General features: G+C 42.7%; 1 pseudogene; it reads right to left on the bottom strand.

The window, feature by feature from the left end:
* Positions 1–21,758: 21,758 nt before the first annotated feature.
* LOC138807769 (mRNA decay activator protein ZFP36L1-like) lies at positions 21,759–22,753 on the bottom strand (annotated as a pseudogene).
* Positions 22,754–23,768: the final 1,015 nt, after the last annotated feature.

The raw sequence follows: 23,768 nt of genomic DNA, 5'->3' as shown, positions 1-23,768 counted from the left end.
ATTTCCGGAAATTCACAGTATTGTGGAATAATGATGCTCATTTAAAGTCACAAGTTCATTCTAACTTTCCTGGAGCAAATTGTCTATCACAGTCTGTAATATATAACGGTGCTCACGTGTTATATACCATATATGTGATCAGCAGCATGGGGATATTTGGTAGTGGTTCAAACAGATGAGTGGGAGTTCTTTGTTTCTTAAGTCCTGTTAGTTTTGTCATATCACCTAACATTTTGGATTTAGCATCCACTTATCAGGGAGACCATGTACTGTTTGTCTCTTCATTCTTGGCTTACCTCGCTCAACATGATTCCTGCTAGCTCCATCCATTTCCGTGCAAATGCCATTATTTTGTCATTTCTAATGGATGCATAATATTCCGTTGTGTATAGATACCACAATTTTTGGATCCATTCATCTGTGGTGGGGCATCTAGGTTGTTTCCATATCCTAGCTATTGCGAACAGTGCTGCAATAAACATGGGGGTGCACGTGTCCTTGTATATTGGTTCCTGTTGTTCAGGGTAGATGCCTAGAAGTGGTATGACTGGGTCGTAAGGGAGGTCAATCTTTAGCTTTCTAAGGACCCTCCAGACTGCTTTCCAAAGCGGTTGTATAAGTGTACATTCCCACCAGCAGTGTAATAGCGTTCCTCGTTCTCCACATCCCGTCCAGCATTTGTGGTTGGCTGATTTGTGAATGTGGGACATTCTGACTGGGGTAAGGTGGTATCTCAGGGTTGTCTTTATTTGCATTTCCTTCACCACCAGGGATGATGAACATTTCCTCATGTGTTTCTTTGCCATTTTCATTTCTTCATTTGAGAAGTCCCTCTTTAGTTCCCTTGCCCATTTAGTAATTGCTTTGTTAGTTTTGGGAGGGATTCGTTTCTTGAGTTCCCTGTATATACAGGATGTTAACCCCTTGTCTGATATATTGCTGGTAAATATTTTTCCCAATTAGTTGGTTGTCTTTCTAGCTTGGTTGCAATAGCTTTATCTGTGCAGAAGCTTTTTATTTTAAGGTAGTCCCATTTGTCGAGTCTCTCTCCAACTTGTTGTGACCCTGGGCCTCTGTTCAGGAAGTTCCTTCCTGTGCCTATTAGTTCAAGTGTCTCTCCTACTCTGTCCTGCAGTAGTTTCAGAGATTCAGGTTTAATGTTAAGGTCTTTAATCCATTTTGAGTTGATGTTGGTGCATGGTGATAGGCTGGGGTCCATTTTTAGTTTTCTGCATGTGGTTGCCCAGTTTTCCCAGCACCAGCGGTTGAAGAGGCTGTGTTTCTTCCATTGTATGTCTTTGGCTCCTTTGTCGAATATCAGCTGGCTGTACGCCTGTGGATTTATTTATGGATCTTCTATTCTGTTCCATTGGTCTTCGGGTCTGTTTTTGTGCCAGTACCACGCTGTCTTTGTTGTTATAGCTCTGTAGTAGAGTTTGAAGTTCGGCATGAATAGCCCTCCCATATTGTCTTTATCCCCTAGAATTGTTTTGGATATTCTAGGTCTTTTTTTGTTCCATATGAATTTTTGGACTCTTTTCTGTATTTCAGTGATGTACGTCATTGGGATTTTAATAGGAATTGCATTGAATTTGTATATTAGTTTTGGAAGTATTACCATCTTTACTATATTAAGTCGGCCTATCCAGGAGCATGGGAGGTCTTTCCATTTCCTAGTGTCTTCTGCAATTTCTTTAACTTTTTATAGTTCTCATTAAATAGTTCTTTTACATCTTTGGTTAGGTTAATTCCTAAATATTTTATTTTTTGGGAGGTTATTGTGAATGGGGTTGCTCCCTTTATTTCCCTCTCTTCCTGTACATTATCAGTGTATAGGAAGGCAACTGATTTTTGTGGGTTTATTTTGTATCCTGCTATTTTGCCGAAGTGATTTATGATTTCTAAGAGTTTGGGGATGGACTTTTAGGGATCGTACAAGTATAGTATCATGTCATCTGCAAAAAGGGATAGTTTAACTTCTTCTTTCCCTATGCGGATCCCTTTAATGTCTTTTTCTTGCCTTATTGCCCTGGCTAAGGGATCTAGGACTATATTGAAGAGGAGTGGAGACAGTGGGCATCCTTGCCTTGTTCCTGATTTTAGGAGAATTGGTTGTAGCTTTTCCCCATTAAGTATAATATTGGCTATTGGTCTGTCATAAATGGCTTTTATTGTTTTTAGAAATGTTCCTTCTATTCCTATTTTCTCCAGAGCTTTTACCATGAATGAATGTTGAATTTTATCAAAGGCCTTTTCTGCATCTGTGGCGATAATCATGTGATTCTTGACCTTGGCTCTGTTGATATGTTGGATTACATTTATTGACTTACGTATGTTAAACCATCCCTGTGTCTCTGGGATGAAGCCTACCTGGTCATAGTGAATTATTTCTTTTTATGTGTTTCTGGATTCTGTTACCTAGAATCTTGTTAAGGATCTTTGTATCTGTGTTCATCAAGGAGATTGACCTGTAATTCTCCTCTTTGCTTGGGTCTTTGCCTGGTTTGGGGATGAGTGTGATATTGGCTTCATAGAATGAGTTTGGGATAGCTCCCTCCTTCTCTATTTCTCTGAAGAGCTTGAGGAGTATGGGTATTAGTTCTTGTTTAAAGGTCTTATAGAATTCTGCTGTGAATCCATCTGGTCCTGGGCTTTTTTTTGTTGGAAGACTTTTGATAGCTTCCTGTATGTCATTATAGGATATTGGCTTATTTAATTGGTTAACTTCTTCTTTGCTCAGTTTGGGCAACTTGTATTTCTCTAAAAATGCATCCATTTCTGCCCGATTTTCTTCCTTTAGAGAGTATAGCTTTGGAGAGTAGTCTGTTAGAATTGTTTGGATATCTTGGGTACGTGTTGTGATGTTTCCCGTGGCATCCCTAATCCTATTAATATGGGTTTCCTCTCTTCTTTTTTTTTAATTAGTCTAGCCAATGGGCCATCAATTTAGTTTATTTTTTCAAAGAACCAGCTTTTTGTTTGGTTTATTTTGGTTATGGTTTTCTGATTTTCTAATTGGTTAATCTATGCTTTTAATTTGGTTATCTGGCTTCGTCTAGTAGCTTTAGGTCCCATTTTTTCTTGTTTTTCTAGCTGTTTTAATTGCAACATGAGATGATTTACTTAGTTGGTCTCCATTCTCTTGATGTGGGCACTGAAGGCAATAAATTTGCCCCTCAGGACTGCTTTTGCTGTGTCCCACAAGTTTCTTTGTGAGGTGTTCTCATTTTCATTGAGTTGTAGGAAATGCTTTATTTCTTCTCTGATCTCTTCTGTTATCCAGGCATTGTTAAGGAGTGTGCTGTTCAATTTCCATGTATTAGAGAAATTTCTGCTGTATGCTTTGTTATTGAGAGCTAGCTTGATTCCACTGTGCTCAGATAGGATACAGGGGATTAGGTCGATCCCTTGTATTTGCTTAAGTTCCTTGCATGAACTATGATATGGTCTATTTTGGAGAAAGTTCCGTGAGCTGCTGAGAAGAATGTGTACTGTGTTGTTTTAGGGTGAAATACTCGGTAGATGTCAGTTAATTCCGCTTGGAGTATGGCCTCTCTTAATTGGGTAGCTTCTTTGCCAATCCTCTGGTTGGTAGACCTGTCCTTTGGTGAGAGTGGTGTGTTAAAGTCTCCTAGTATTATCGTATTGGAATCTATTTTATTCTGTAAGTTTGAGAGCATTTGTTTGACATATCTGGGTGCACCAATATTTGGGGCATATAAGTTGATGATGGTTATATCCTCCTCTTGGATTGTTCCCTTTATTAATATGTAGTGTCCGTCCTTGTCTTTCTGTACTGATTTTAATGAAAAGTTTATTTTGTCAGATATCAGGACCTGCTTTCTTACTGGGGGCGTTTGATTGGTAGATCCTTTTCCACCCCTTCACTCTGAGTTTGTATGTTTGGCTGAGAGGTGGGTCTCCTGAAGGCAACAGATGGATGGGTCTTGTTTTCTGATCCAGTCCTCAGTTCGTTTTCTTTTAATTGGTGAATTCAGCCCATTTATATTAAGAGAAAGTATAGAGAGATGCATTGTTGTCCCTGCCATTCCGTTTTCCTAAGTTTTTCTTCTTTTCTTTCCTTCTGTGCTTGCTCAGTTAGACTTTGAGTAATGGTTGTTTGGGGCAGGCCCCAGTTCGTGGTTGCTTTCTTCACGTTGTGTCCCCCCTCTTAGAATTCTTTGTAATGCTGGCTTAATGTTTATGTATTCATTTAGTTTTTCTTTGCTATTAAAAGTTTTCAGTTCTCCATCGAATGTGAATGCTAGCTTTGCCGGGTAGATCAGTCTGGGTTGGCAGTTATTGGCTCTCAGGGCTCGTATGGTGCTTTCCCAGGCTTTTCTTGCATTCATTGTTTGTGTGGAGAGATCTGCAGTAATTCTAAATTTTTTCCCGTTGTAGTATAGCTCCTTCTTCATTTTTGCTGCATGCAGGATTGTTTCCTTATTATTCAGATCTATCATTTTTACTATAATGTGTCTAGAAGTGTTTCTCCTGGTGTCTTGCTTGTTGGGTGTTCGATAAGCTTTTGTGATGTAGTTAAGATGGTCGTTTTTGAGGTAGGGAAAATTTTCATTGATTATATTGTTAAATAGGTGTTGCATTCCCTTGCTCTGGAATTCCTCACCTTCGTCCACTCCAATTATGCGAAGGTTAAATTTTTTAGCATTATCTGCTTGCTCTTGAATATCCCTTTGGTTTAATTTGAGTGATTTTTCCATATCTGTCACTTTTTGGTCCAGTTGGTGTATTCTGTCTTGTGTATCTGACACTCTACCTTCCATTTCATTCACTCTGTTGACAGTGCTTCTATTGTGGTTTGCATGGAGGAAATGGATCCCTTTATGGATTCAATGTTGGTTCTCAGAGTACTGATCTCCCCTCTCAATGAGGTATGCATTACCTCTAATTTGGGGTTTGGCTCACTTCTTACTGAGGTTTGTGCAGCTTCTATTTTTGCATGCATCTCTTGTTTGATACCCTGTATCTCTTTGGATAGATCATCCTTGTGCTCTTTCAATTTCTGATCAATTTCTCGCTTTATTTCTTGAGTCATCGCCTCCAACAACCCTTGGATGTAGCTTTTGTCTTCCATTCCTGCTTTGCTCCCACTGGGGCTCTCCCCTGTGTGGCTGCTGGCTTTTGAGGTGAGCTTGCTGTCCTGGGTGGTAGTAAACCTTGTGATTTTTCTCTGTGATTTTCGCATGGAGGTTCAGGAGACTGCTCTTCAATTTTGTTTTGGTGTGTCTGTCTTTGCTTGGTTGCTGACTCTGTATTGGTAGAGAGAGTCTGTGCCTGATCTAGGTTCTGTTGGGAGCCTATTTCCAGCTGCTATTCTGACTTACTTAGGATTCTCAGCTCTCTGCTGCAGATTGCTGGCAGTTCCCGCCTTTGGAAGGGTTGAGCAGCCTAGACTGCTTGTGTTTGCTCCTACGGGTGCTCTTGTGAAGAACAGATGCTCTGGATGCACTCTCCCAAATACTGGAGTCTGCTATGGGCTCCTGATGTGTTTTTGTTTGTTTGTTTGGGGCTGGTTGTGGGCTTGAATTCTAGATTTGGGTGCTGTCCCTCAGCTTTTCATCTCAAGGCTGGCACCCTACCGTTTGAGCCACAGCATCACTTCTGACCCTTTTTGCTTTTGTGATGCTGAGGAATCAGATCCAGGGCCTCATACATCCAAGACTATCACTCTATTGCTGAGCCACCTTAACAGTCTGAGCTCCTGCTTACTATCAGGTGCTGGCAGCCTGTGTTGCCCAATTCCCAGTCTAGGGTATATGGGTGGAGTTTTGGTGGGGTTTGGGCTTCTCTTGTCCTGGGCCTCCAGGTCTTTTGTTGTCACAGGCTTGCTTCCCGGGGGAGTGTTGTTTCCTGGTTTTCTCCCCTATGTTGAGGCATATGCTCAGCTTTTTACTTCAATTGGGAGGAGTTGGTTGTGTTGTTCAGGCGCCGGATCCCTGGGTCTGGTTCCGGCCCCAGCCTGGAGCGCGCTTGTTAGGCCTGTGCTGATGTGTATACCACCTAGGTTATGCAGCCTGGAGCGCACTCGTTAGGCCTGTGCTGATGTGTATACCACCTAGGTTATACAGCCTGGGGGACACAGTTCAGATTTCTTCTACTGTTGGTAGTCTTGACCCAGGGGCGCTGTTCCTGACTTGGGCATTTAAACTCCCTTCCAGGGGTGCTCTTGCTCTAGCCTGGCCAGCTGAGTGTGCTCCATGGGCTGGTGGAGCTCTCAAACAGTTCACAGTTTTAATGGGTCCTGTGGTCCGGGTGTTGGGGTAGGGAGTCTAGGTCAGGGTCTGGGGATTCCCTCCCGCTCTGGTCTCCCTTGAGGGATACACTTCCCCTGTGGGGTACTCACCCTGGAGCTGGTTGTTTCTGTGTGGTGTAGGTCGTCAGTTGTTGTTGCAGTCCGGGCTGGGTTGGGCGGTGGTGGCTCTGTTTGATTCTTTTCTGTCTCTGCCTCTGTCGAAGCTGTCGGGTCAAGAGTGTCCAAGCTCAGGCAGTTTCTTCGCGGTACCTCTGGGGCCCGAGTGGCCCCGCCGGGTCGTTGCGATCGTGATCGGATGGGCGGGTGGTCTGCAGACAGGTCCCTTTGTCGCGCTGCTGGTGCCGAGCGGTTTTTGCGGGATGGTACCTCTCTGCTCGGGTGGAGAGTGCCGGGTCGTTGCGATTGCGATCGGGTGGGCGCGCTGCTGGTGCCGAGCGGCTTTGGCGGGATGGGGCCTCTCTGCTCGGGTGGAGAGTGTGGGGTGGGGGTGGGATCCTTGTAGAGACTCCTGGCTGGTAGGTTTCTCTGTTCCTGGCGATCTGCTGTTCTGCAAACCAGTACCTGGTGATCTGAAAGCGGCCCCCTGTGTCTCTGCTGTGTCTCGTGGGGCTCCCGCAGCCCCCGCCGGGCCGGCTGGCCAGCGGCTTGGCGCACTGCCGCGCGGCCAGTAAAGGTTGGGGGAGGGGTCTTCGCTTTTCTCTGTTCTGAAATTCTTCTTTTCCTCTCTTCCTTTTTTTGTTATTCTCCGCCTCTGGTTTTTCTCTGAGTGTTCGTCTTTTTGTTGTTGTCGGTCTCTTGGGGAGATTAAGCGTTGGAACTCGAACTCTCTTTTTGGTTGGAGAGAGCTGTGGCGTTTCCCTACTGCCCCGTCGCCATCTTGGTCCCCCTCTCCAATATGGCTTTTTATGGGTTAATTGAAGATGAACTCTCACAGACTGTTCTGCCTAGGTTGGCTTCAAATTTCCACCTTCCAGGTCGCAGCCTTTTTTTTTTTTTTTTTTGGCCAGTCCTGGGGCTTGAACTCAGGGCTTGGGCACTATACCTGAGCTGCTTTTGCTCACGGCTAGCACTCTACCACTTGAGCCTCAAGGTCCATTTCTTGTGCCTACTCTGAGTCCAGGTTTCCTTTGAGTCTGAGTCCAAGCCTGTTCCTAGTCTAGGCCCCTCAGACTCTGTGCCCACTCTGAGTCTATGCTGGTTCCAATTCCAGACCTGTTCCTGGGCCTCCTTGTAGTCCAGTCTATGTCCATATCTTTTCTTTATTTTTATTTTTTTTGGGGGGGGTCCGGTCGTGGGGCCTGAACTCTGGGCCTAGGCGCTGTGCCTCAGCTCTTCAGCTCAAGGCTAGCACTCTACTACTTGAGGCACAGCACAACTTCCCACTTTTTTTCTTTTTGCTTATTTGGTGCTGAGGAATTGAACCCAGGGCTTCATGCATGCAAGGCAAGCACTCTACCACTGAGCCACCTTCCCAGCCAGTATGTCCACATCTTTTCTATGCCTGCTCTGAGTCTGGGCTGCTCTGAGTCCTGACTGCTTGGAGTCCTGGTTGCTTTGAGTCTGGGTCTGCACCTGGCCTACTTCAACTCTGGATCTGCTCTGTTCTGGGTCATGTTCATTTTCCGGGCCTGCTTCATGTTCTGGCCAATTCCTATTTTGATTAACTCAGAATCTGCATCTATTATCAGCCTGTTCAAGGTGTTCATGTCCTTAGCAAAGCCTAGGGGTTGGGAAAATTGTATAAGACATTCATTTTCCAGTGTCTAGGATTTATTCCCATTGTACTAGGCATATGAAAGTATTTTGTCTAGAGTTAAGACCATGAAAATGATCCTGTGTTCCATGGCCTCCTTCAAGCTAGGTAGGCACCTTTACACTGAGTCATGTCCCTTACCATCACTGTGTCAGGCCTGACCTGAGATCTATCTCATTAGAAGCGGGGCGGTGGTATCAGAAGGTGAGAGCAGAAAGTGTGCTCTAGATGGCTTTTTCTTTTTGTTCTCAGCCATACTCCAGATCACTCTCAGCATAAAAGAGGCTCCAGGATGCTGAACCCTTGTTCTACAGAGACTTCCTTTGGCTTCAGGTCCTGGGTGATGAGAAAATGCAAAGGGTTCAGAAGCCTGGAATTATGAGTGTAGGATCTGGGTGTAAGGCCTAATGTAGTATGGTTTGGCTGGACCTCAACAAATCTTGCTTTGGAGAAGATAGTGATTTAGGGCATAAGGGGATCTGTGGAAAACATTTCTGCCAGGTGCTAGTGGTTCATGTCTGCTTTCCTAGCTACTCAAGAGGTGAAGCTCTGAAGATTGCAGTTTGAACCCAATCCAGGTAGAAAAGTCCTTTTTCTTCAATAATCACCAACTGTCCCTGTCCTTTCCCCCCTCTCCCCCCAAAAGGGAAACAAAATCTCAAGAAAAGCACCTATGCTGAGTTCAAGCCCCAGGACCAACACAAAAAGATTTTTGTTTTCATCATATAGGTTTGATACACATTTTATTAGGCATTCAAAATTATTTCTATTTCTTTTTGGTAAATTCCAGTGGTATTGTGTCCCATGACTTCTCATAAGCTAGGCAAGCACCTCAGCTCTTAGCCTGGCCATCAAGATTTTGATGCATGTTGTCTTCTTTTTTTTTTTTGTTTTTGGTCCAATCGTGGGGCCTGAACTCTGGGCTTGGATGCTGTCCCTCAGTTCTTCAGCTTAAGGCTAGCACTCTAACCACTTGAGCCACAGCGCCACTTCTGGCTTTTTTTTTTCTTTTTGTTTATGTGGTGCTGAGCAATCGAAACCAGGGCCTCATGCATGCAAGGCAAGCGCTCTACCACTGAGCTACCTTCCCAGCCCGCATGTTGTCTTCTTCTGACTGTAGGATAAAATGTAGAGAGTATGGAAGCTTGGTATCTTTAATAGAGGTTCATGGTATGTGGCCCAATGTGGGATGGTCTAGAAAGACCCCATCAGAACTTGCTCTCGCAAACTCATATCTTGCCCAGGTCACTCGCCTTTCTCCAAGTCTGCATCAAATTTTCATCTATACTTTCATGTTCATTCTGCCGCCTGGAGAAGGAGGTGAAGGTGTATGTGAGAAAGGACATCCAGTCCCTTCCTGCTTGGTGCGTTGGTGCTAACCAGAACAACTTTGGTGACTCTAGGTTCCTACCCAGGCCTCTGAGTCTTCAGTGCACTTTAAGTTCGTATTTTGGTCATATTATGTTCAGTACCTGTGGGGTTGGGAGCTCAGGATATGTGTTGAAAAAAATGTACTTAATTAATTTGTCAGTTCTGGGGCTGGAATTCAGGGCCTGGGTGCTGTCCCTGAGCTCTTCAGCTCAAGGCACACATTCTACCATCTGAACCACAGTGCCACATCCAGTTTTCTGGTGGCTAATTGGAGATAAGTGTCCCCTAGACTTTCTTTCTCAGGCTGTCTTTGAACCACAATCCTCAGATTTCAGCATCCTGAGTAGCTAGGATTATAGGCGTGAGGCACTGGTACATGGCAGTTCCAAGTTTTTTTTTTTTTAATTATTATTGTTTTTTGTTTTGCCAACCCTGGGGCTTGAATTCAGGGCCTGGGCACTGTTCCTGAGCCTATTTTTGCTCAAGGCTAGCATTCTTCCACTTGAGCCACATTGCAATTTCTACCTTTCTTTTGTTTGTTTTGTTTATATGGTACTGGGGAATCGAACCCAGACTTTCATGCATGCTAGGCAAGCATTCTATCACTAAACCATATTCCCAGCTGCATAGCACATTTTTATCTGTGCTTTCAGACATGTTCATCCCGTAGCCTGGAGAAGGCAATGAACACATGTGTGAGGAAGGACAACCTATGCATTCTTCCTTGGTAACTTGTACCTGTCAGAGCAACTCTGGCCACACTAGGCCCATCCCAGGCCTGTATCCTTAGCACCAAGTCTTTACTGAGCTTTCAGCTCTGTCCTGCATAGGATATGGGGACTAGGGGGTGAGGGGATGTGTGACACATGTTTATATTTTCATTATTTATTACAGACATTTTATCAGGCATTCTGAGGTATTTCAATTTGCTTTGGTGAATTCCAGTGGTATTATGTTCAGGGCTCTCCACAAGTTAGGGCAGCACCTCAACATTACCACTATAGCCACTCTTCCAGTCCTTTTGCTTCTTCCCATTTTCTTTCACATTGGTTTGGCTGTGGTCTGCTATTCTCCTTCTGTCCATAAATAGGTAAACAGGCATGCACCCCTATACTAATCCCTATTTATTTGCAGATTAAAAAAACCCTGAGGATTGAAGTTATGCAGCTTGTCCACCATTACATAGCTAGGTCTCCATGCAAACATCATTTCAACTTAGGCAGTTATGTGGTCACCTTAGACCTTTCTAGTTTGAAACACGAAACACTGGAAGGTGTAGAAAGAACAGTGGCAACTCAATCCCTTCAACACTGATGAGTTTGTCTTGGAATAACTTGTATAATAGCATAAGTTTTGGGGAGAGGCAGATGGCCAGAATGCTAAAGACTCTTTAGTGTGGTGGTGGTAGTGGTAATGGTGGTAAGGGTAGTGGTGGTGTGTGTGTATTGAGAAGTAAGCTTGACCCTGCTGTATTTCATCCTCACATAGAATCAGCTCTTCCTCTGGTGTCTGGAACTGCCTTCACCCTAGTATTGCACAGAGACATTGCTGTCCAGGGGCTTGGGGTTAGGAGCCCATCTGCTGTGTTTACATTGGAACAGACCAATAAGAACATCCATGCATTTTGTGCTAAGGACTTGGTTTCCACCAAAGGACTCTGAACACCATTTACCCTTTTCTGACTCTTTGCATCAGGGAAAACCATCTGTTTCTTTTTTTTTTTTCGGTCATGGGGCTTGAACTCTGGGCCTGGGCGCTGTCCCTCAGCTCTTCAGCTCAAGGCGAGCACTCTACCACTTGAGCTACAGTGCCACTTCCGGTTTTCTGGTGGTTTTTATTGGAGATAGAAGTCTCACGGTCTCTCCTGCCCGGGATGGCTTTGAACCGAGATCCTCAGATCTCAGCCTCCTGAGTAGCTAGGATTACAGGCGTGAGCTACCAGTGCCTGGCATCCATCTGTTTCTTAAAATAACTAAACAGGTTGTGATGTGGTAAACACCATAATCCTGGACCTAGGGAGTAAAGAAGATAAGGCAGGGGTTCATGGGACTGATATTTTATTTATTCTTATGTTCATTTTTGATGTGCTTTGCCTTAGGTCTTGGTGTGTCAACCACATTTGAGTCATACTCCAATCCTCCTGCCAAAACCTTCTGAGTAAAGGGATTACAGTTGTGTGTCCATCTGTTTATCTCAATGAGATCTTTTATGTTGTGGGTTTTAGAAGAAATTAGAAGGGCACCTGAAAGCTTTGCCTTGTCTGCATGTATTTCTTCTTCTTCTTTTTTTGCTGATGTGGTGCTGAGGAATCCAACCGAGGGTCTCAGGCATGCAAGGCAAGCGATCTACCACTGAGCGACCTTCCCAGCGCACTTTCATCTCTTAAAACTTTGATTACCAATGTAATTTGGTAACATCGTGACTCTACTTGTTATTTTGGAATATCCCATAAACATCCATAAATTGATAATGTTCACTAAAGGATTGGAAGTGGATAGGGATAGAGACATGTTAGATTATAGGTAGTAGATATATCTTTATTTATTGCTGCTTTGTAAAGCATTACCATATATCCACCATGACAATACCAGAGAATAATTTTCCTGCAGTATACAATTTTCCTTTACTTATTCTGCCATCCACTATCCCCTATAAATATGAATATTTTCCCTTTTTAATTATTTTCACAATTAAATTATTATAAGATGGATTTTTTTTTAATTGCCTCATTTTGTTTGGTTTTTTGATGGTAGATATTGAGACCAGGGTATGATGTAAGTTATGCTAGTATACTATCCCCCTAATTTATCCTCATTCCATCATATTCCATCATGTAGGGATTTAGAGTTGCTGGATATTGTGTTTTATGAAGCTTGACTGAAACTTGCAACCTTCGTGATCTCTCAGCAGATTCTGGTGGCTCTTACCTGTAATCCCAGCAACACAGGACATTGAAAACTGAAGATTCAGTTCCAATCCAGACTGGGCAAGAAACTCTGTGAGTCTCTCATCTCCAATTAATTACAATAAGCTGGAAGTGGAGTTTTGGCTCAGGTAGTAGAGCACTAGTTTTGAGCAGAAGATACTCAAGGTAACCGTGAGCACAAGCCTAAAACATTCATGTGAGTGTGTGAGCATGCACACATATACACACACACACACACTCTCCCTCTCTCTCTCACTCTCTCTCTCTCTCTCTCTCTCTCTAAAGCAACATTGTATTTTACATTCACATCCAGAGATTGGACAACATCTCGGCAATTTGTGAAATTCATTTTTGTATTTCTTGAAGGAAAAGGATAGATCATGGCACACAGAAGCCAAGACTTCAGAGGCAAGTACTGTATAAACAAATAGCTTGTAAAAAAAAAACTAAATAGCAGTTTTCTATCTAGCTTTACATATAACATTCCTTAAATGCTGTAGTATTCTTAAAATAATAGTCATCATAACAATAAAAACAATGCAGCACCTTTTCCTTCTCCCCTTCCCTACTTCATAAAATATTTGGCAACAGAATAAAAAAAGTCTTTTTTCTTACAAGAATGGACACCTGTAAAAATATCTGTGTGTGTAATGTTTGTTTACCAATGCTTCTTTGATCTTCCCACCTCTAGGTACTTGCATATTTTGCTGATGACTGCCCTTAAGGGCAAACAGAAGATTAGGATACAGAAACAAAATAATGTCCTAAGATATAGATGTAAAAAACATGTGCAGGAAGCACATAGCAGGCTGAGAGTGCCCTGAGAAGTAAAATGATTTGTGCCGAGTGATAGGAATAGTGACTAATAAGGCATGGATCTGACCTAAGAATGGCTCCTTGAAGCTGAGACCATGCCAGTACCTAGGGGATTCGACAAACAAGGTATGCTGTTTACTATGTCCATATGTGTATATTGTGATGTTGAAGTGGTGATTTCAGACTCGTTTGTTTTGGGGAAGGTCTTACGTGAGCAAGCAGCTTAGATTATTGGAACCTAAGAGGTGACCTTGCCTCCCTCACAGTGGATTAGAACATGGAACTGTGATAGCAAACTGTGATAATAAACTGTGAAAGTTTGCTCAAGTCAGCTCATTTGGCCTGTGGCTCTGGAACAAGAAAGATGTTCTTATTCTGTGTTCAAAAGTCAGGAGACTTGGGGCTGGGAAGGTGGCTCAGTGGTAGAGTGCTTGCCTTGCATGCGTGAGGCCCTGGGTTCAATTCTTCAGCACCACATAAGCAAAAAGAAAAAAGCTGGAAGTTGTGCTGTGGCTCAAATGGTAGAGCACTAGCCTTGAGCTGAAGAGCTGAGGGACAGCGCTCAGGCCCAGAGTTCAGGCCCCATGACGCCCCCCCCCCAAAAAAAAGTCAGGAGACTCTGGTCTCAGGCAAGAGTGAGTGCATCACTCAAAGCTTCAGACATTAGATCAGTGCCAAGAATCAAATCTAGTTTCTCAGGCCTTTGTCCAAGTAGAAACCAAGAGAAATACAGAGCAACTCAGGCGAGGTGTAATCATGATAGGAAACCTATTTGATCTCATCCTACTCAGACTAGAACCATCTTCTTGTGTGCTTTTAAGTGTCTATATTGAAATAATTCTTTCTACGTAGTTTTCAATCCACTCTATTACAGTTACTCAATTTGAAGTGTGCTCCCAATTCCATGTTTGAAAGATCCATTCTTTTTACCACCTTAGTGTGAAAAGGAGTCAGCTCCAACCTGGGATATACCCTGTAAATTATGGAGCTTGGAGGCAGGCCTGGAGATGCTTGTGATTAACCTAGTCCCTGCCCACCAGAAAGGAGATCTTTTCTTTATTCAAAACTTCCTATACAACTATAGGCTGTGGGAAAATGGAGCAAGTGCTGGCTGTTATGTTTAAAAAGTGAGTGCTCCTCTTTCAATCTGGGGCTGCTCAGCCAACCCTCATGGATGAGTCTTGGGAGTACTGGCTCCAATCTGAGACTGTTTGTTTCACTGGGGTCTTCTCACAAGAACTTGGCATAAGACAAAGAAAAACACACCATGACTAATTTCTTAAGACTGGCCAGCCAGGACATTTCATTTCCCTCAGAAGCTACTGGAGCATTAGAAATCTGTGACAAACCAGGATTACAGGCATGAGCCAGTAGCTCTCACCTAGCTGAGGCTCCAGGAAATCACATTTACCATTTGTAAATAAGTTTTCAGTAGTAATCCTGGAGGCCTGTGAAATAATGTAATCAGAGAAAGGGCTAGGGTGTCAAAGGTGGCTAAATGACTTCTGAGCCAGTAGGGATGCCTTCCATTTGTAAGCCCTGAACCATTTACTTTTTATGTCTTGCTACTTGAACTCAGGGTCTAAGTACCAATCTTTTGGTGCTCACAGCTAGCACTCTACCATTTGAGTCACAGGGTCATTTCTGCCTTTTAGATAAGGGTCTTCAAATTTTTCTGCCAGACTTGCTTCAAACGGTGATTCTCAGATCTCTGCATCCTGATTAGCTAAGATTGGAGGTGAACCATTGGCACATTTACTTTGAACAGACTTCTATAAGCCTCTTAGCAGAATTTTCACAGGACTGAATAGACATACTTCACTGTTGTCTCTCAGTTTCACATTCCCATCTGGGACTTAGCCAGATCCTTAGGTGTCCTGTTAGTTCTGAAAAGAGGAGCCATTAAAGTGATGTTCTCCTGTCCTCCCATAGGTACAGATCCCTCTGCCCTAACTGTAAGGAAGATGAACAAGAAGTAAGTGAACTCTGGCACAAAGAGAAGGCCTCTCCTAGCAAACTGGGTATCTTTGAGGCTTCTGATTCAAAGTACACATTTCTCCTTTGCACACTATTTATGATTTCCACCAGGGAGTTAAGGCTTGGGACTTTAGTAGTTGGCAGATGGCATAGGTGTGGGTGTGGTTGTGGTCTCTCATCAATGACAAGGGAATATTGTGTGCAGAGAATCATATCCTGGGGGGAACAACCCACAGTGAGAAATATGGAGAATTGTCTTGCAGCAGCTTCTTAGAACTGGGTTGTGAGAAGCATCCTAATCCCAGGAATCTCCTCCCACTTCCTAATAAATGCACCTCTGCATAGAGGATGGACAGCCTCTGCATGGGGTTTGTAAGAAAGGGGCTATGGGAGGCAGAGAAGGGGGAGGGCAGGTTCTCACCTTGCCACCAATCTGCTCCCAGAACCCTTTATTCCATCTTCACTTTGCGGATGGACTTTTCCACTGATGACTTCTATGAGCCCAGGAACCAAGACACCCTGAATAAACTCATATACTATGTCATATTCAACTTGCACTCTTGGACTTGCTCTTCCTCTTACACATCCTTCTTGACCAGTGGAGTGACACATGATTTATCAGAGCTAGAAAAAAGAGGAGTCCTTGTATAGGTGCCAAGACTTTGTGAGTAGTGATCGAAACTAGGCCCCTAGGGATGGGCTTCTCAGGATGGTGATTGGCCAGGAGCCCTTAGTACTACCCAGCTTGACAAAATGTCCTTTTATGGATATTCTCTGCCAGGTAATGCCTGTTTCTTTTTGAAAATATTCAGGCATCGGTGCTGATTAGAAACTCCCTACCTTCTCACCACTGTTCAGTCCAAACTCAAGTTCAATAGCTTTCTTCATTAAAACCTCATGGCAGTTTAATTACACCTGAACTTATAGACTCCACTCTAAGAATCCTTTACTTATTTACATTCTCAGGTTTCGATCACCATAGAGCAGCTTTCTCTGAATTCGAAATAAAGAACCCTCAGTGGCGTCACCAATGGTGATGATGGAGATCTGGAATCATCACTGGACTCCAGAAAGAATGTGAATGTAGAGCAGATAAGGCCATTTGCAGAAAAGACCAAGCAGATTTCGAGTCCTGTGGATGTCCCACTTGTTCTGAACCCTACACATGACGCAGATGAACCTGCAGGTACTCCAGTGGAAGAAGATCCAGAATTTATTCACTTGACTTTCACAGTCTGCCTAGATCAGCTCCAGGTGAGTCAAATCAGGACATGTCTTGGCAAGAAGGATAAACCAGCACTTGTGGGGTTTGAGGAAAATTTCCCCAGTCTGTGTTCAGAAGCACCAATAAGTGATGTCTCAAAGCTTGATTCGGTTGAGGAAAGGGAGTCTGTCCTCACAGAGTATCTGCTGCAGGAAAACCAATCTCCAATGGAGAAATTTGAATATGTCCCTCCCTCAACTCAGGAAGAGAAGCCTTTCTGTAATGAGGTGGTAGATCCCTTTGACTACCCTGACCTAGCATTTCTGCTTATAGGCAACTTATAGGAAGATCTAGTGTTATAGGTTCCTTCTCCCCTCCCTGGGAAAATATCTATTTTACTTTTTGTCATGATTGATGTAAAATGTTTATTTTATTTACTCTTCTAACTCTATTAGAATGTCAATATTTATGTTGTACAATTCTTGAATCCTATATACTGTGGATTTTTTCTTCCTATAATCTGATGACCCAGGCACATGGATCCTGAGTGGGTTGAAATACCTGTAGCTGTACAAGGGAATCTACTGAATATAGAGGCAACTATTAAATGCATAGGCAGTGGCAAAAGTCCAGGCCATGCCTCTAGCTCTAGGACATAGCAGACATAGCAGACCAGACATCATAGAAAGGTGTTCCTCCTTGATCCTCAAGCTCATAATCTGTCAATTGGGACAAATGCCAGAGTAAATGTAGTGGTACATGGGACTCTCTTCCAACAGTGAATTCAAGTATCATTACACATCCATTGTGCTTCATGCAAACATCTAAGAAAATTTCACCCTAAATAACATCAAAAACCTAGTTTGGGGAGAAAATATTTAACAAGATACATAGGATCCCACAATTCAATGAAAATGAATACACATCAAGAAACCTGTGGGACACAGCAAAAGCATTCCTGAGGGGGCAAATTTATTGCCCTCAGTGTCCACATCAAGAAAATAGAGATGGACTAAGTAAATAATCCCATGTTGTAAACTACTAGAAAAACATGAAAAAAGTGGAACCTAAAGTTACTAGACGGAACCAGATTACCAAATTAAGAGCTGAAATTAATGAGCTAGAGATTAAGAAAATTATAAATAAAATTAATAAAACAAAAAGCTGTTTTTTTAAAAAAATACATAAAATTGATGGACCTTTGGCAAGATTACTTAAGAGAGGAAACCCAAATTAACAAGATCAGGGATGCCACGGGAAAAATCACAACAAATACCCAAGACATCCAAGCAATTCTAAAGAACTATATCCAGAATCCATACTCTCTAAAGAAAGAAAACCTATCAGAAATGGATGCATTTTTAGAGAAATACAAGTTACCCAATCTGAGCAAAGAACGAATCAATTAAAAAAGCCAATATCTTACAATGAGATAAAGGAAGCAATCAGAAGTTTTCCAACAAGGAAAAGCCCAGGACAAGATGCATTCACTACGGAATTCTGTAAGACTTTTAATGAGGAACTAACACCCATACTCCCCAGCCTCTTCTATGAAATAGAAAAAGAGGGAGCTATCCAAAACTCATTCTACGATGCCAATATCACACTCATCCCCAACCCAAGCAAAGACCCAACAACAGCAACAACAAAAAACTACAGACCAATCTTCTTGATGAACACAGACAAAGATCATTAACAAAATTCTATCCAACAGAATCCAGAAACATATAAAAAAAACATACATCATGACCAAGTAGGCTTCATTTCAGAGATGCATGGATGGTTTAACCTACATAATTTAATAAATGTAATCCATCATATCAACAGACCCAAGGTCAAGAGCCACATGATTATCTCCATTGATGCAGAAAAAAGCTTTTGATATGAGACAATATTCATGTTAAAAGCTCTGGGAAAAATAGGAATAGAAGGAACATTCCTTAAAACAATAAAAGCCATATACAACAGACCAACAGCCAATATTATACTTAATGGGGAAAACAACCAATTCTCCTAAAATCAGGAACAAGGCAAGGATTCCCACTTTCTCCACTCTTCTTCAATATACTTCTGGAAACCTTAGCCAGAGCAATAAGGCAAGAAAAAGACATTAAAGGGATCCGCATAGGGAAGGAAGAAGTTAAATTATCTCTTTGGGCAGATGACAGGATACTATACCTCCATGATCCCAAAAACTTCACCCTCAAGCTCTTAGAACTTATAAACTAATTCAGCAAAGTAGCAGGATACAAAATCAACCCACAAAAATCAGTTGCCTTCCTGTACACAAACAATGTACAAGCAGGAAGGGAAATCAAGGAAACGGCCTCATTCACAATACACCCCCCAAATAAAATATTTAGGAATTAGCCTAACCAAAGATGCAAAAGAACTGTTTAATTAAAACTATAAAAACTTAAAGAAAGAAATTATAGAGGACACCAGAAAGTGGAAAGACCTTCCCTGTTCTTGGATAGGCAGACAATGTAGTGAAAATGCCAAAATTAATATACAAATTTAATGCAATTCCTATTAAAATCCCAATGATGTACATTGCTGAAATACAGAAAGAAAACAGTCCAAAAATTCATATGGACATCAAAAGAACTAGAATAGCCAAAATAATTCTAGGCAAAAAAGAAAACATGGGAGGGATCTCGATGCCTGACTTCAAACTCTATTATAGAGCCATAATGACAAAGACAGCATGGTACTGGCACAAAAACAGACCCCTGAGGGGCTGGGAAGGTGGCTCAGTGGTAGAGCACTTGCTTTGCATGCCTGAGACCCTGAGTTCGATTCCTCAGCACCACATAAGCAAAAGGAAAAAAGCCGGAAGTGGTGCTATGGCTCAAGTGGTAGAGCACTAGCCTTGAGCTGAAGAGCCGAGGGACAGCACCCAGGCCCAGAGTTCAGGCCCTATGACCAGACCCCCCATAAAAGAAACAGACCCCCAAAGACCAAGGGAATAGAATAGAAGATCCAGAAACAAAACTACATGCCTATAATCAGCTGATAAATGTCAAAGGAGCCAAACACATACAGTGGAAGAAGCACAGCCTCTTCAACTACTGGTGCTGGGAAAACTGGGCAGCCACATGCAGAAAACTAAAAGTGGACTCCAGCCTGTCACCATGCACTAACCACTCTTAGGCATCTATCCTGAACAACAGGAACCAGGATACAAGGACATATGCACCTCCATGTTTATTGCAGCACTGTTCACAATAGCCAGGATATGGAAAAAACCCAGATGCTCTCACTACAGATGAATGGATCAAAAAATTGTATTTATATCCAATGGAATATTATGCTGCCATTAGAAAGAATAAAATAATGGCATTCACAGGGAAATGGATAGAACTAGAAGAAATCATGTTGAGTGAGCTAAGCCAAGAGGAAAGAGACAAATGGCACATGGTCTCCCTGATAAGTGGATGTTAAATCCAGAACATACACAGTAAACAAGACTCGAGAAACAAAAGACCCCCACTCATCTAGTCCAATGATTACTAAATGACCCCATGCCGCTGACCACATATGGTATATATGTGCACATCGGAGGGAAACTAGGAGGAGGACACAGAACTAGAGGGAAACGGGAAAACATACAACAGTGCGACCCATCGGCTGCACCGGACATTGATCAAAACAAACCAAGCAACTTAAAGGCAGCGATGGGAGGGAGGAAATGAGTGGGAAAGAGAAAACAGCTGACACTATGCAATATCACTCAATATGGAAGAAATAACTGTATAGTCAAAGCCCATAGAAATCATAAACTTCATGGACCATGATAGGCAATTTGTCCCATGAGTGTTAGAATGTGTTTGTGACTTTAACTAAGCATCACTATCCCAAAATACTTTGAAATTTATGAAATTATGTAATCAATCACAATAAAAAATTTGGAAAAAAGATACATAAGAAATATGAACACTGACATAAAATACATCATAAATAGGAGAAAGAAGACTTGCATAAATGGAAAATGACTTGCCAGGTGTCATGGACCATCTCACTAATTGTAGCTTCTAAAGTGGCATATTCTAAAGATGGAGGTTCAAAGCAGCACCTGCAGACAAATCTTAAAGACCCTTATTCAATGAATCAGTAAAAGTCAGGAACTAGAGGTGTAGCTAAAGTTCTATGTACAAGTGTTGAACAAAAAATAAGCAAGAGAGCAAGGTCCTGAGTTCAAATTCCAAGGTGGCATGAAAGATAAATATATCAGAGAAACAAAATTTGGGCAATGGCAATTTTAAACTAAAGAAAAACATATACAGGAAAAAGGAAAAGTACATGTTAATACTGTCCTTGAACAGTTTTTTCTCTTGTCCATAGCTCCAATTTTGGATATTTGTTGTTGTTTTTTTGAAAATAATTTTTGGAAAGGTTTTTCTTCCTCAGGTGGGTTTTGAATTACCGTCCTCAGATCTCTTCTTTCTGTGTAGCGAAGATCACAGATGTGAGTCATCCTCCCCTACTTAACTTCCTCTTGTTTTTGCAGTATCCAATTAGTTTGTTTAGGATTTCTTATAGTCTCTTACACATTTTAGAATGAATTTGCAATTAATTTAAACCCAGGTCACAATCTTGTAAGGGGTATTTTGAATGCAAAGGCAATTTGAAAAGTACTGCTCTTTTAGAAATATTTTATTTTTTTGGGTCCGGTTGTGGGGCCTGAACTCTGGGCCTGGGCACTGTCCCTCAGCTCTTCAGCTCAAGGCTAGCGCTCTACCACTTGAGCCATAGCGCCACTTCTGGCTTTTTTCTTTTTGCTTATGTGGTGCTGAGGAATTGAACCCAGGGCCTCAGGCATGCAATGCAAGCGCTCTACCACTGAGCCAACTTCCCAGCCCTCTTTTAGAAATATTAAGTCCTAGCTGGGCACTGATGACTCACATTTGTTATCCTAGCTTCTAGGAGGCTGAGATCTGAGGATCACAATTCAAAGCCAGCCTGAGCAAGAAAGTCTGTGATATTCTTACTCTAATTAACCACCCCCAAAACCAGATGTGTAGCTGTTGCTTAAAGAAGTAGAGTGCTATTCTTGAGCAAAAAAAGTTCTGGGACGTTGCCCAGGCCATGACTAAAGCTCCACAACTGATAAAAAGTAAAATAAAGTACAATATTGAGTCCTTTAGTCATAGGACAGGGTTATTTTTTCCATTTCAGTGGATCTACTTGAATTTAAAGGCCTTTTTCCATTTCCAAATCACTCATCTTTTTATTGTTGATGTTCTGTGGTGGTCTTGGTGCTTGAATTCAGGATAGGAGCTATCCTTGAGCTTCATTTAGCATGAAGCTAGTACTGTACCACTTGAAATACAGGTCACTTCCAGGTTTTTTGGTGATTAATTGGATCTAGGATGTGGTGCAGGAGGAAGGGGAGTAGAAGGAATGGATTGGGGGTGTCCCTCCTTACCCTGGTGCTTTAGTCATATGAGATGGAAAGTTTGCTGAAAATGGGCAGGTCTCCTGAATTGTCCAAGATGGGTGAATCTGACCCAGCATGGCTCCTGCTGTACTGCACAGGTAGCCTTGACCCAAGAGAGAATTCTGAGGGGTGGCATGAGAATCAAACATGTGAGAGAACTCAGACATGGATCAGAATAGGAAGGTGGTGGGGTAGACATGAAAGGCAGCCCCATGAAAGAGGTAAAGAACAAATACCTGACTCTAGAAGGTGAAGGGGTTATTGGTGCCATCAGGAAGGTTGGGTGAACCCAGGAGGTCATCGGCAATCAGGATGGGTGTTGGGATGATCGACGTGGGGCTATCTAGCAGCCTCGTGGTGGCAGCAGTCTCATTGGCACTGGAAAATCCAGCAAAGCTAAAGCTATGCTGGAGATAAGGAAGGTCTGCAGAAAGGTCCTGGCCAGGGCTCTGTGTTCCTTGGCTTTGTGGATGAAGTGGCAGCAGGGCTCATAGAGGCAAAGGTTGGTGACATGGAAGGTACTAGATCTTGCACTTGGGATGGCAGGCTAGGCTGTGGAGCTTGTGGATGCTGTGCATGAAGTGACACTTGTCTCTATATTTATAGGTGTTTTCTTCAAATTGGAGGAATAGCTAGTTCTTATAGCGACTGGAATTGACCTTCCCCTTTTGGTCTGCTTCTGATTGGGCAGCAGCTGCTCAGCACCTGTGAGAAAGAGCAGTCTCTGAAGCTGCTGTCCCTAGAGTACAAGACTGGGACTGGCTCACCCTTCAGGTTGCTGATGACCTAGCTCTGGTGGAACTTGGTGCTGGGCAGGGTGTTGGCCAAGTGCCTCCAAGGGAAACACCTCAGCAGCAGGAGAGACCACTGCCTTCCTGTCCAGCAAGCAGCCCCTTCTCTGGGAGCTCTGTCATTGAGCATCTTGGCAACCAAAACTTGCATAAAGCTTCTCTCAAGTTGAAAATGGTGGCAGATATGAGTGGGGTAATCATTGTGGACACTGACAGAGGACAAAGGTGCAGATTTGGTGTCATGAAGGTCCTGATGTGGGGAAGGTGCTTACTCTGCCACTTAGGTCAGGAGTCCCACATGTCTAATCCCAGGGCCCCTCACCTTTCTCACTCTGCCCTCATAGAAATTTAAGTGGATTGTTTTTGTTTTCTTTTTAGATTATAAAATGTCAGTGCATCAAATACAAGGGATTGCTGCATATTAATTGGGTTGCATGTAGTCAGGTTTTTTGTTTGTTTTTCGTAAGTCGTGGGGCTTGAACTCTGGACTTGGGCACTATCCCTGTGCTCTTCAGCTCAAGACGAACATTCTACTGCTTGAGCCATAGCACCACTTCCGGTATTCTAGTGGTTAATTTGAGATAAGTGTCTCACTGACTTTTCTGCTGGGCTGGCTTTGAACTGTGATCCTTAGATCTCAGCCTCCTGAGTAGCTAGAATTACAGGCGTGAGCCACTAGCACCCGGCAAGTAGTCAGTTTTTCATCAGAACAAATACCTGAGAAAAGTATCTTCTGAAGTGAGATTATGTGTGTGGAAGATAGGAAGAAAAATGAGAAAAACTGAAAATGTTGGCAGAGGCTGTAATTTGGGCTTTTGGGGAACAGTGCAAGGATATACATTCAGTGGCACTTTGAAGCAAGGTAGTAAGACCCTCTCAAAAATATTAAATAAAAAAGGGATAGAGGCACAGTTCAAATGTTAGAGCATTGCCTAGTGTGTGTCTGGCCTGGAGTTCACTCCCTAGCCCCAGAGATTTGACTTGGAAGGGGCTAATCTGAGTGTTACATGTAATCAATAGCAGGTTCTCTAGCACTGATCTTTTGATTAAATTGAATTAATGTGTGTGTGTGTGTGTGTGTGTGTGTGTGTGTGTGTGTGTGTGTGTGTGTGTGTGTGTGTAGGTGGTATGGTGTAAGAGATAGCAACTGAGTTTCAATCTTCTGAAGGTGAATATCTAGTTTTCCCAGCACCATTTTCAGATCCAATTTTTTCTC

Source organism: Dipodomys merriami, unplaced genomic scaffold, assembly GCF_024711535.1.
Source record: "Dipodomys merriami isolate MVZ:Mamm:240054 unplaced genomic scaffold, mDipMer1.0.p SCAF_432, whole genome shotgun sequence".
NCBI classification, from domain to species: Eukaryota; Metazoa; Chordata; class Mammalia; order Rodentia; family Heteromyidae; genus Dipodomys; species Dipodomys merriami.
This window is presented reverse-complemented; position numbering and strand designations above follow the sequence as displayed.